Here is a 12409-nt window from a genome sequence, read left to right on the forward strand (position 1 = left end):
AGGGCTGCAAGGGGATTTTAAGTCAGAGACAGAAAACAAATGTTGCGGTTGCAGGTATACATTAACTCTCATGTAGGTGTGGTCAGCATCATCATCTTTGAATGAGTTTTGTAATACATCTGATATTACTACCATTGTATTACTATTATTAATGTGCCTAACCATGCATTGTTCTCCATAAACTGTATGCATCCAAATCTGATAAGCTAACTACTTTGGGTATTGTGTAGATGGTTTCATTCTGATAACAGTAAAACTAACAATGCTGCTCTGAAATCTGATGGTCTAACATCTGGTTTGTATTCATTGCCAAACAACATGAACTTTGAGGAATAAGGACATGATGCATAATAATTTGTATGAACTTTTAGCTCCAATTGCCTTCAGCTGGTGCGTTTTTTTTTTGTTTTTTTTTTACTTTTATGGATAAGTCCTCTAAAAGTGGCTTAGTAAACAGCTGAGTAACTGCATTAGCATTTTTTTTAGATTAAAAACATCCATAATATCATGTGTCTTATTTGTCCTGTGGGATGGGGCCCGAGTTTTATTAGAAACTGTGTTGCGGGGCAGGTGCGGCATTGAAAACAGTCCCACACAGACTTGAAGGCCGAATGCGAGATGAAATTTCTTGTTAGATGGATGGCTTTTGTAGTGTACTTGACACAGCCTTATAAAAAATATAAGTGATCTTACAAATGAAATATTAACCCTAGCATTGCTTTCACATTCACTTCGTACCTATGCTTTACCTACGTTGCATCAAACGTGTGGACTTTTTACACAGTATAATGTTTTGTTGAATTTTTAAAAACACACAAACCTTCACTTAATATTCACCTCTCCTTAGACACACACATGATCAATGGCGGGATGGGGAGATGAGATGATAATATAAAATCACCAGGAAAGCATTACTCTTGCATGAGTTGTGAGAAGGAAGTCGTTTTTATGACCTAGACAGCGCAACATTAATAAGACAAATCACTGTGTATCCCAGCTTACCCTTGATCATCCCCACAGGCAAAGCAAAGCCTGTCTGGCCAGGTTGACCAGTTTGTCTGTCTGTGTTTGTGTGTGTGTGTCTGTGTGTGTGTGTATGTGTGAGACTGTAGCCTTGCATGCATCCCTATCTGTTCATCTGGCTTCTGGCCTGTCTTGCTGTTTGTCTCCATGTTTGGCTAACCATGCATCTTTCATTTTATCACTAGGTCTATCAATTGGTGTGTGTATGTGTGTGTGTCCATGGGTGAAATGACCATTGGGTTTCCCGCTGCGTTGACCACATGCTCCACTCCATTCTCCTTTCCTCGGGTCCCCCTTTCTAACCCACCTGGCCGCTCTACCTTGACCACCCATGTTGTTCGGTTTGGCCTGGCTTATTGTGTTGCGCTGAATGATCGCATTATTCAGACTTTTTCATCCTTGGGGCCCCATGTGGGGTCCCTGCAGGTGAAATTGGTACTCTATGAAAATAAATCCTACTGGGAAGACAAAACAAATGCAAAGTGGCATACAGGACATTGTCATACAAATACATTTTGCCACTCTCAATTGCCCTCTCACTATTCCATAGCACTGATTCAACCAGCACTCACTTCATAAACAATTTCAAATTTTTCTGTTCAAATCATTCGCTGTCAAGTAGGTCTTTTCTGGCATCTCTGCGTCTGCAGATAAAGACCTGGGAATCACAACATGACCAAGGACATCCGCCTTCCCTGAACAAACAATGCAGTGAGCACCACCTGCACTCAAACGATACTCATAGACTGTGTATATAAGAAGTGGACGTAATGTTACAAATAACTTTCATGAACAGAAAACACACTGTGTTCAAATTGTAAGATGTAAATGCAGACAACTCTCAAACCGGATAACACTGTGGTAGCGACCTGTCAATCACAAGGTAGCCACGCCCTAAAGCATACCCTGCTTTATGGTCTATTTGACTCTAAATGGGACCATAATTTATTAAATGAACATCATGCTGTATTGAAGAAGACTTGAAACTAGCAATTGAGACCATAAACTCATGTTTACAATGTTTACTAAGGTAATAAATCAAGTGAGAAGTAGGCTCATTTTCTCATAGACTTCTATACAATCAGACTTCTTTTTGCAACCAGAGGAGTCGCCCCCTGCTGGCTGTTAGAAAGAATGCAAGTTTAAGGCACTTCAGCATTGGCTTCACTTTTCAGACCTGGAGGTTGCCCGCTGACGACACTACATGAAAATAAAAGGAAACTATGTCTGCACAGCGCACACTGACTGACAAAGAGCAGTTATCAATTGTTAATGATATCAGAAGCTCATTCTGAAAGTTAACCACTAAACACCTTCATTACCATCTATTACAAAATCCTTCATCCTCTCTCTCCACCTGATCTCAACTCTTTTATCTCTCCCCTCATAGCCACATTCTGCAGCAGTCAGAGACAATAAAGGTCTAATTTGTCTCGGCCAGAGCTTGTGAGCACAAACACCTGACCAGTAGGCCATGTGGTTATTGGGAGTCTAGGGGAAGCGCATGCCTCTGTGTATAACCTTACCTGTCTGATTGCATGACATTGTTTGTGTACATGTGCAGTTTGTTTGATTAAGTGTGCAGATATACCCATTTGTCTGAGTGTGTGTGTGTGTGTGTGTTTTCTGCCCAGGTCTCTTTGCTTATGTCTTCTCATTATGGCGCTAATTACCCGGGTGTGGACTTAAAAGGACAGGGGATTTTTAGTCCAGAGACGGGAGGTGAATTGGCGTGTCCCGGTCTAGACTAATCTGGGTGATTAGGTGTGTCACAGTGATACAGATTGAAAAAAACAGAGGATTTGGCACAGGGAGTGTTTTTGTTTTGCCTGCTTCCTTCCTCTGTTTCAACCGTTTACAAAAGGATGCCAAAAAAAAGAGGGCTAAACTGTGTGGCAAGAGTTTAATCTGATTCAATTACATTATGTCCCTCTTTTCGCTGATCACATTATTCCCTTTCTATGTGCTCATGAATTCTTGAAGGCGCGTTACTGATATTAAGTCCATTCAGAACAATTGAAATAAGTGCTTGCACCTCTTTGCCCTGCTGTAAACATTCACTTGTGCCCTCTTTAAACTTTCTTCCAGTCTCTATTTAAAGGGCAGACGCTAGTAAAACTACCCAGCTGTCTGCTCTCTCTCTTTCTCTGTAAACCTAGCCAGCTGTCTGCCCTCCACTTCTGACCTTGTTTTGATGAACACTGCTGTATGTGTGTGTGTGTTTGTGTGTGTGAGTGCACACATGCATATGTGCGTGTCTGCATACATGTCAATAGGCTTTCAGTGCGACCTTTGACCTTTTGTGACTGACAGGCTAAATCTAGCCACCGTGCCTCTCGCTCTTGCTCTCGTCTCCTTTTTCTCCCCTCTGTTTCCTGACTGATAGCCTGTCAGTGGGACAAGCGCTCGGGCTCGGACATTGTGTGTGTGTGTGTGTGTGCGTGTCTGAGGGCCAGTGAGACAGGGAGGGGAAAGAGAGCATGTTCAAGTGTGTGTTTGTGTATAGGTGAAGGTGTGGGCACAAGCTAAGGGGGTCACAGAGGAAGACACTGTCCAGACATTTCAAAAATAACAACCCATATAGTTGTGAAGGTGTGTGTTTGAATTTGTGTGTGTGTGTGTGTGTGTGTGTCGTCGCAAAGAGTATCTGGTAATTATTTAGTCAGGCTTTGACCTTTGACCCTCTCCTTTTGACCTTCCACATCCTGTTCAACTGGAGAGAAGATGGACACACATTCATACATATACACACCCTCACACACTCAGACACACACCCTGGGGGTTTGAAGGGGTTTGTGTTTGTGTGGGCTGGGAGTAAATTCAGAGTTTTAGCGATTTCACCAGTTCAGGGTAGAAACACACGGCTGGACCATCAAGAAATGTGCGCAAAATTGATAAAACATGTCAGAGTTATTGTTAACAGACACATTAGCTAGAGGCAGCAGATATTCTGCTTTATTACAGCTCATATTTCAACATGTATTGTATTGTTGTATACCTGTCTGTATCTATTTTATACTATTTTATCAATGGTGTCTGTAACGGGTCAAAACTATGTTTTACTCTGAAGAGTGAGACACAGAGAAAAATACAGAAAGGAGGGAGTGATCCTAAGACAATGTTGGGAAATGGACAATGAAGTTAATTGTTTTTTTGATGATTACTGCCAATAACATTACTTTTTTATTGATGCACCAGACTTTTGTCCATTCAACAAAATGACCCCAATTGTTACAAAATATTGCCTTGGCAACCAAGGTTTCTTTCCTGCCAATACAATAAAGGAGAAAAAAAAGCAGCAGGAGTTAGCTCTGGGCTCTTTCCCTGCTGGATTAAATTACTCTGTTCTTTTGTGATAACATCAACTCAGAGCCTTATATTAGCCCTCATTATGCCTGTCGAAGCTTTGTGTATTTGTGTGTGTTTGGGTCTATGCGTACTGGGCAGTACGACCAGTCTATGGTGTATCCAGTTTGTCATGTTGTATACCTATATATACTGTTTGTCCGTTTGTGGTATGTGAAATATATCTATGTGTAAGAAAAGGAGACATAATTGTTAGTTTTTTTTTTTCATAGCACATTAATGACTGACAATTACTTCTTATCTCATCTCTTAGATACATTCTTTACAACGCCCACGACCTCTGGCTGTGCAACTACAGCCACTGATGAGGAAGCAACAATGCAGACAGAAATGTAGGTATGGTGCCTTTCCATTTTTATGGTTACTAGTACAGTGTCTGTTCAAAGTGGGCCTGTTCGGAACGGGCAGATTGCTTGGCCTCCCGTATCGCCGCTTGCAGCTTTCTTGAGAACCGCTCATCCAAACAACTTCACATTCTACACTGTGCTTCATTGGGTCCTGAGCAACACACCTGCCATGACATAGTTGCATTCCCTTGCAGTGCTAGAGTATACGCGTCATTTGAGTGCGAAAATTCACACAAACATCGACTGAGAGAAGCACCCATCATGTCGTTCTGCCGTGTAACAGTTAATATTGTAGCGAGCGAGCTGTACCCAGCATGCCGTTTGGCGGTGTTACAGTTAATAGGGGTCCCCTCTCAATACACTACACAGTGTGTACATAACACACTACTAATACATATGTCCCGTAGATCAGGGCTGTAGTACTCGAGTCCGGTCTCAAGACCACTTTTTCAAAGTCTTGCACTTGTGCCTTGTTGGACTCGGAATTGTCTTGGTCTTGGGTTCAGCTATTGAGAACTGGTCAAGTTGTTCCTGTCTGCTGATTTGGGGTCAGTTGTACTGAACTTTGCCTGATTCTACCAACACAGTTTTACCCCTATATGCATTCAAAAGCAGCACATCGCCAATGCTAGATGCTAAGCGCTGCTGCTTAAAATATCCTCAAAACACAATGTGGGCCTCCACAGCAAAAAAGTAGATGTAACTCCAGTTCTATGAGTGCAAGATATCGGATCAAATTGAAGGTTCATTAATGAAACCTAACGTAAATTCTATGCATTGATTAGTTTGATGTTATAAGATAGACCAATATTGTTTATAGATTATTTCTGTCCATCCCAACTTCTTAATCACTATATTAGAATTGGAAAGATACTACTGCCTGTTATGGTCTTAAACAGCACTCGATTTGCTCAGGACTCTGTCTTGACTCTGTCTCGACTGCCTTTTGACTTGGTCTTGACTCGGACTCGACTGGACCTGGTCTTGGACTTGACTTGGACTCAATCATGTTGGTCTGGACTACAGTCCTGCCGTAGATCTCAAGAGCTTGCACTCAACACTGCACTTCCTTGGGTCCTGAGCAATACACCCGCCAAGTGAGAAGTCGATCGAAGGAACGGTTGTTGACAGTTGAGACTCCCTCCATTTTAGTTTGATGGATCGATAGTTATAAATGGTTAATCTGGTTATGCTTTTGCTTTGATCAGATTTGAATTTAGTAATTACACTAGTTCTAAGCCTTGTGGTTGCATTGCCATAACCATATCTCATCACTGCAAATATCCCAGCAGTGATTGCAGCAAATATCATCATGCAATGCTTCAAAATAAAACATAAAGAAAAGAATGTATCGGCGCATGATGACATTTATTTCACCAGTCTACCCAAGGTATCAAACATTAAAACACACACAATAAAACAGAGTGCAGCAGGGTAGAAAACAAAGTCAAAACAATAAAAATACAGCAGTGAAGTGGAATTCAATAAAAATCACTTGAAAGCCCAGACTCAATTATGGTCAGGCTTGAGTTTAGCTGGAGGGGAAAACTTTGTTTTTAACTGCTGAGGCTGGGTGAACGGGTTGACTTGGTGCATGGGTGAGATATTTGTCTAGGCAGTGTGTGTGTGCTAGTGTGAGAGGGTGCGGGTGTGTTTGTGTGTAGATGTTAACGGATGTCTGTGTATGTAAGCCACACAGCCCCTATCCTTAATTCCAGGGTGAACTTGGACTTCCTCCCCTTTCAAGTCTTCTTTTCAACACAGACTGACACGAGACATTTCTAAATGAGTCATCTCTCAGGCAGTTCTCCCTCCTTCTTCCTGACTTAGATGTTTATTGTTCTTATAATATCCCTCTATAGCATACAGCTTATTTAACAGCTATAGCATATTCCAACAATTATTTGGCCTGTATCAAAGCATGTATGTGAAAAAAATATATGTGTGTTTTAAATATTATGTGTTTTAAATGATCTGATGGCTGAGTTTCCTTTTAGCGAAATGCTCTGATTGAATTCGAGCTCTCTGTTAAGCAGTTACGCAGTGCATATATGTCTAGGGCTTTTATTGTGAAAGGTAAGAATGGAAGGAGTGGATCTGGCATGTGCTGCTATTGTCAAGGTTGAAAGGAGTAATACAGTTTGCAGTCTTGGTTCGGACTAGGGATTTCACAAGAAAACGATACTTAGGTACTAAATCAATGCCAAAATTCTGAATATGTGACAGTACTTGTTTTTAGTAAACTCAAAATCGACGCGTACCATATTGTTTTCCCTGATAACCCTACATTGTGAACAACAAATCCGTGTTGAAATTGGCAAGACGAGAGCGTTAGCTGTTAACAGCCAGTGGGAAGCACAGTCCTGCAGAGTTAACAGCTAAAGTTAATGGAGGTTGCATTGAGTTTCATTATGGTGCGTTCATGTAAAAGTGAGAATAAGTGAAGGTAAATTATAATGTTATCATGATTTGTTAAAATATAATCTTGTAAAATTTAGTTTTTAGTGAGAAACATGCATAAATCCAGTTGAAGGAGTTTTCACAGCAATATAAAGTAGATATTAGAGAGGGAATTATGACCGGTTTAATTTCCCAACACTAGCTTGGGGGTGTTTATTGTTTCGTTTTTGTTTTTTATGGTGGTATCAGGAACCATGGAATTTCACTGGTTTTGATATAGACTACTGAATTTCTGGTATTGTGACATTCATAGTTCGGATTACAGAGCCTCTGTGTTGTTGCACACTATAGTGTATGTTTTGAATATGTTCATTCTGCCCAACGTGATTGGTTGATGCATTTATTTGCGGTGCGAAAGCTCAGACGTATCGTCCTCATTCCGGGAAAAATAAGATGTTCCTTTTTCGCTGTGTAATATTTGCATTCTGTGTTAAAGTACATGACAAAAACAAGAGTTTGAAAAAAATATATTGACGTGCGAATTAACTGCATGAAAAAATGCCACCGGTGTGTTAAGGCCTTTAGTCATTCATTATTTTTTAATATTACTCTTTTGTTTTTTGTTCAGTAACCACTTATCTGTCAGGGCAGTTTCCCATGTCACTTTACCTATAAAGGAGGACTGTGGTATGTCTTTATATTGACTACATTGAAGGCCCGCCCACGTGGGATGTTCTCCAAGTTCCCCAAAGGTGTTAGTTGTCAAGCCTTCAGCTGTGTGCTTGTTCAATGTCAGCTCACACCAGACCTGACCCTGGTGGCTTTTCACCTTTTGAAGGGTGAACTTTGACCTTTGGAGAAATGACCCTTGATCTTAACAGGTCCTAATGGTGCAGAGAGGACTGCTGGTGACAGGAGACAGATGGAAACACACATACATGTAAAGGCAGATACACATGTGCTGGTGCGCAGACACTGAGACACGCTAATAGAGTGGAAAGCTTTGCTCTGCAGGCCTGAGGAGTGACAGGAGAACCATTGGGACCCACACACACACACACTCACACACAGAGCTCGGCTTACACAGGAAACTGCTGAGACATGCAGGTCATGTCTGTTTCCATGTTTATGGACCAAGCAGACTTACAAAGGCAGACTGGCACATACACACTCACTCTGTGTAATCAATTTTCTTTGTTTTGTGTGCTCTTGGACAAAGTTTTGCCTAAGACAACATTGTCTGTTTGACAAAGTAGTGGCTGGTTTTGTCTACCCAGAATTACAGGTCAGCTCGACTTTGTTTTATTACTGTTGTTTGAGAACATGGATGCGTGTGTGCACCAACTCCTAAAGAACATGCATGGATACTGCACATGCACACACCTCACCTACAGTAATTGAGTTTTCTGAAGGTTAAACTGGACACAAACTAATTTGTTTAGGCCTCCAAGGGCTACCCCTCTCCTAAAATAATGAGCCTCGTAGTTTACCCTTTACTAAACCTCCCCAGTAGACCACAGATGGCCTTTCAATTACCAAGCTAAAACATGCAGAATGGCAATGCATGGCATTATCAATGAACATGCAACAGGGACCACAATCTCAGCAGGCGAGCACACACACACACAAACACACAGACATACACATATGCAGACAAATACACAAGCATATGGTGTATGTAGACACACTTGCATGCACGTGTGGTCACACATATGCGCACACACACACACACAGAGCCAGATTACTTTGCGTATTTGCTTAGCAAGCGATCTTTGTTGGGGTCACCACTCCTCACCCCAGCACTGCACCAATCTATAAAGCCGTTCCTCTGGGACCCAGTCAAGCCAAAGGTATGTTTTAGAGTGATCTGAAGTTACTTTCTGTGCTGCTGCTCACAGTTCACATTCTACCGGAGGTTTCAGATTGAAGATAAATGCAGTATGCAGCAAAAGAATACAGGTTTTTGATTATGAAGCTATCAACTCATCCATGTGACATCAGGCCATCTGTTCTCTGATTTGCCACGATAACTTTTCAGCACGCACTATGATAAGTAGGACAGTAGGAATATCCAAAGTAAGAAAACGCACCTTTTAGAAGTTAAAATTTGCCGTTGGAGAATGAAAAATGGATTGGAGAGGACTATAAGTATTCTTTCCTCACTGTAAAATCACATTTTTGCTTTTAGAGTTAACTACAATATCACTGGACACAGACAATAATATAATATAAATTGGTAATGTTTATTGATGCTGCATATTACACTACACATGAACTTCACTGGCTACAGAGAAGATGCCAGTCAGAGCCACAAAATCTGATGCTATGTCACTGCAATAAGGAACACAATACTCCATTTATGCCATACTTGCTGAATTGATCAAAACGTTATTTGAAATCCTAAAATAAATTAATTCAGATTCTCCAACATGTCCAGCGAAACACACAACGGCAACAAGCTACCATGCAGGTCTGGCCGTCAGTTCTGTGTCTTCACTGTTTAACCAAGGAGACTTCGATGTCTAGTAGACATAATTCCACATTCACATGGAATCAGGCAGATGGTAGACGGCAGACAGACAACACCTTCTGGACGGCATGGGGAAAAACAAACAAACAGTCCGACGGAATGGCAGGACGGCAAAACGAAACACGTATGACGATATGTTGCTATGGTGATGGAATAAAATATATTAAATACAATTATTTCATGTCTACTATTTTATGTAATTATTCCAGTAATACATGTAGCTATAAAGTGCAGCTTTCTCTTAATATTCTACTGCAAACTTAAACAACTTTCTCCGTTCTAGATCGAGCTACGTAACCTCCGGTTGTAAATTTCGCGGAGGATGTCAACATTTTTTTAATATTTCAACTTTGGACGGCAATCCGACTGCCATTACCGTTGCTGGAATTCTCCGCTGGCTTCACCTAATTTCACCATCCTGCTCTCGTCCACTAACATGATATCCGGTTTATCGTCCGCCTGATTCCATCTGAGTGCAGTATAAGTGGCCGACCTGCACTACCTGCTGAGCCGCAGCCGCCCCCACGCAACAGAAATTGATGATTGGATGTTTCTTACAGCAGTGTTCTTTAGCACTCATACGGTACTTGATTTACCTACTCTACTAAAAGTTTTCTGTACTTTTTTATGAACAAAATCTTTTTCAGTTTTTCTGATGATTCAACCAGGAGAGTTGCGCATCCAATCAAGTGTTGAAATATTCAAATCCTCACTCCTGTAACATTTTCTGTGGGATACATCGAGGTTGACCAACAGCAAGATTTCTCATTTTCTATTATGAAAATAACATATCTGCACTCTCTTATACAATATTTATAGAATATATGAAAATGGTTGAGAAACAAATCATGATGGGGAACCTCTGTAATCTTTACATCAGTGTGACAGCTTAATGATACTTTTGGACGCTTTTAGTTTGAAATTTGTTTTTTTCAAATAGGCTCATAAGGTGACATGATGATAAAGTTGTGAAACGCTATATGTATGCAGGTCCTACTGTTTAGGAATATATAATTCTCTATTGATATGCTAAAAAGACATTTGGGATTGGGGTTTTAAAGGCAGATATCCAACAGGGAGTTGTGGGCTAGCGGAGGGTAGCTGCATAATCAGCTCCACCATCAGCTAACTGATGTTCTGCATAATAGAGATGGGATTTCTGGGTCAATGTGTGTGTGTGTGTGTGCGTGTGTGTGTGCGTGTGTGTATGTGGCGGTAGTGGTGGGGGTTTGTCCTTTTATCTGCGTGGATGTGTGCATGTCTGCATGTGTCCTATCTGCATGTGTATGCATGTGTGCAGTCTGCGTCTGTATGTTAATCCGGGTGTGTATGTGTGTGTCAGGGGCTGTGACCCCTTTCCCCACAGGGAGGACAGTCCCCGTCTCATTAGGGAGAGATTGAGAGTGAGACAGGGAGACAGGGAGACAGACAGACAGGAAGGGAGAGAAAGAACAAAAAAACAGAAGATGGAGGGGAAAAGAAACACAGGGAGCAGCAGTGGAAGGCAGGCACAGAATATATTAGGAGGTCAAAGGTCACTTATCCATTACCACAATGAGCAGGAAGGGCCATGGCAAAGGAGGTCATGAAGTTTTCTGATTCACACAGACGCACACACACACACACACACACATCTCCCACTTCCCTCCATGGGGTATATGTCACAATCCAGACTTGACTGCGGTTTAATTGAATCAAGAAGCAGTGTGTGGGTGTTTGAGGTTTAGGAAACAGGGGAAGAAGGGGGTGTGTGGGTGGATGGTAAGAGTGTGTGTGAGCGTGTGTGTGTTTATATAGACAGAAAATCAGATTGTTGGGTTCCATGTGTGTATAAGTGCACCCAGGGTTCTGTCTAGATTTGTGCGTGTGGTGGCTTGCATGTGTGTGAAGGTTTGTCTGATTACTCAAAATCAAATCAAAGACTCTTGATGTAGCCTGCGTGGCTAGTGACACAGAAGGCAGGTTAACAATTCCTTTTAAAGTTACAAAGAGGTATAGCTTTTTTTCATCACATACAGAGCAAGGTTTATGTAAGAACAGAGAGGAAGAGGAGGGAGGAGGGAGGAGGGGAAGAAACTATAAGAAAAGTCTGAGAAAAATCAAAGCACAAAATGTAGCTCTGGTTATTGTACGTATCATATTCAAGTCATTAAAGGATACTGAAATCTCACTCTGAAGAAGAAAGGAAAAAAGAAATTGGGGGTGAAAGAGAGACAGAGGTTGAGTGATGGAGAAATGCTGAGTGAGTGCCATGATAATCCTGGAAAAAATAAAAAGAATAGCACCGAAGTACAAAGCGACCACAACTGAGGCCCTAAACCTCATCGAAGCCCACCACCTTATGATCACAGAGCGGTGCGGTTTATCTGGCAGGAGGTTCTCTTATACTTATTACAGTCATAATCTAAACTCCTCTTGTGTTCATGTTACAACACTTAGGCCTACACATGCCAAAAAAGATCAGGTTATTTAACCATTTGTGGCACAGATCTGACTTTTCCCTGAAACTCACACTTCCATAGTGTCCCATAGTCACACTGCCACAAGCTCTTCTCATATTGCTGAGCTATAGAGACATTCACACTGTGAATGCGGATACCACGGCGTTAGATCACTGCAAATGTTAGTCGTGGACGTGCCTTGCCTCTAAGAAAGTGAGAGACGGATGGGGTTAAGGATGAGAGAAAAGATCGATGGATATAGAAGAGAAGAAAATGCAGAGAAACAGCCGAAGGGAAACGGA

At 41.5% G+C, this 12409-nt stretch overlaps 1 long non-coding RNA gene across 2 annotated transcripts in view; it reads left to right on the forward strand.

Annotated features, from left to right (window-relative positions):
- LOC119497365 overlaps positions 1 to 12409 on the forward strand; it is a 120246-nt gene that overhangs the window by 68569 nt on the left and 39268 nt on the right. The window contains exon 4 of one of the 2 annotated variants that reach the window (XR_005208906.1): positions 4643 to 4725. This is a non-coding gene — a long non-coding RNA (uncharacterized LOC119497365). The remainder of the gene's footprint in view (positions 1 to 4642; positions 4726 to 12409) is intronic. The other variant, XR_005208907.1, reaches the window with a different exon arrangement.

Source organism: Sebastes umbrosus, chromosome 11 (assembly GCF_015220745.1).
Source record: "Sebastes umbrosus isolate fSebUmb1 chromosome 11, fSebUmb1.pri, whole genome shotgun sequence".
Taxonomy (NCBI): domain Eukaryota; kingdom Metazoa; phylum Chordata; class Actinopteri; order Perciformes; family Sebastidae; genus Sebastes; species Sebastes umbrosus.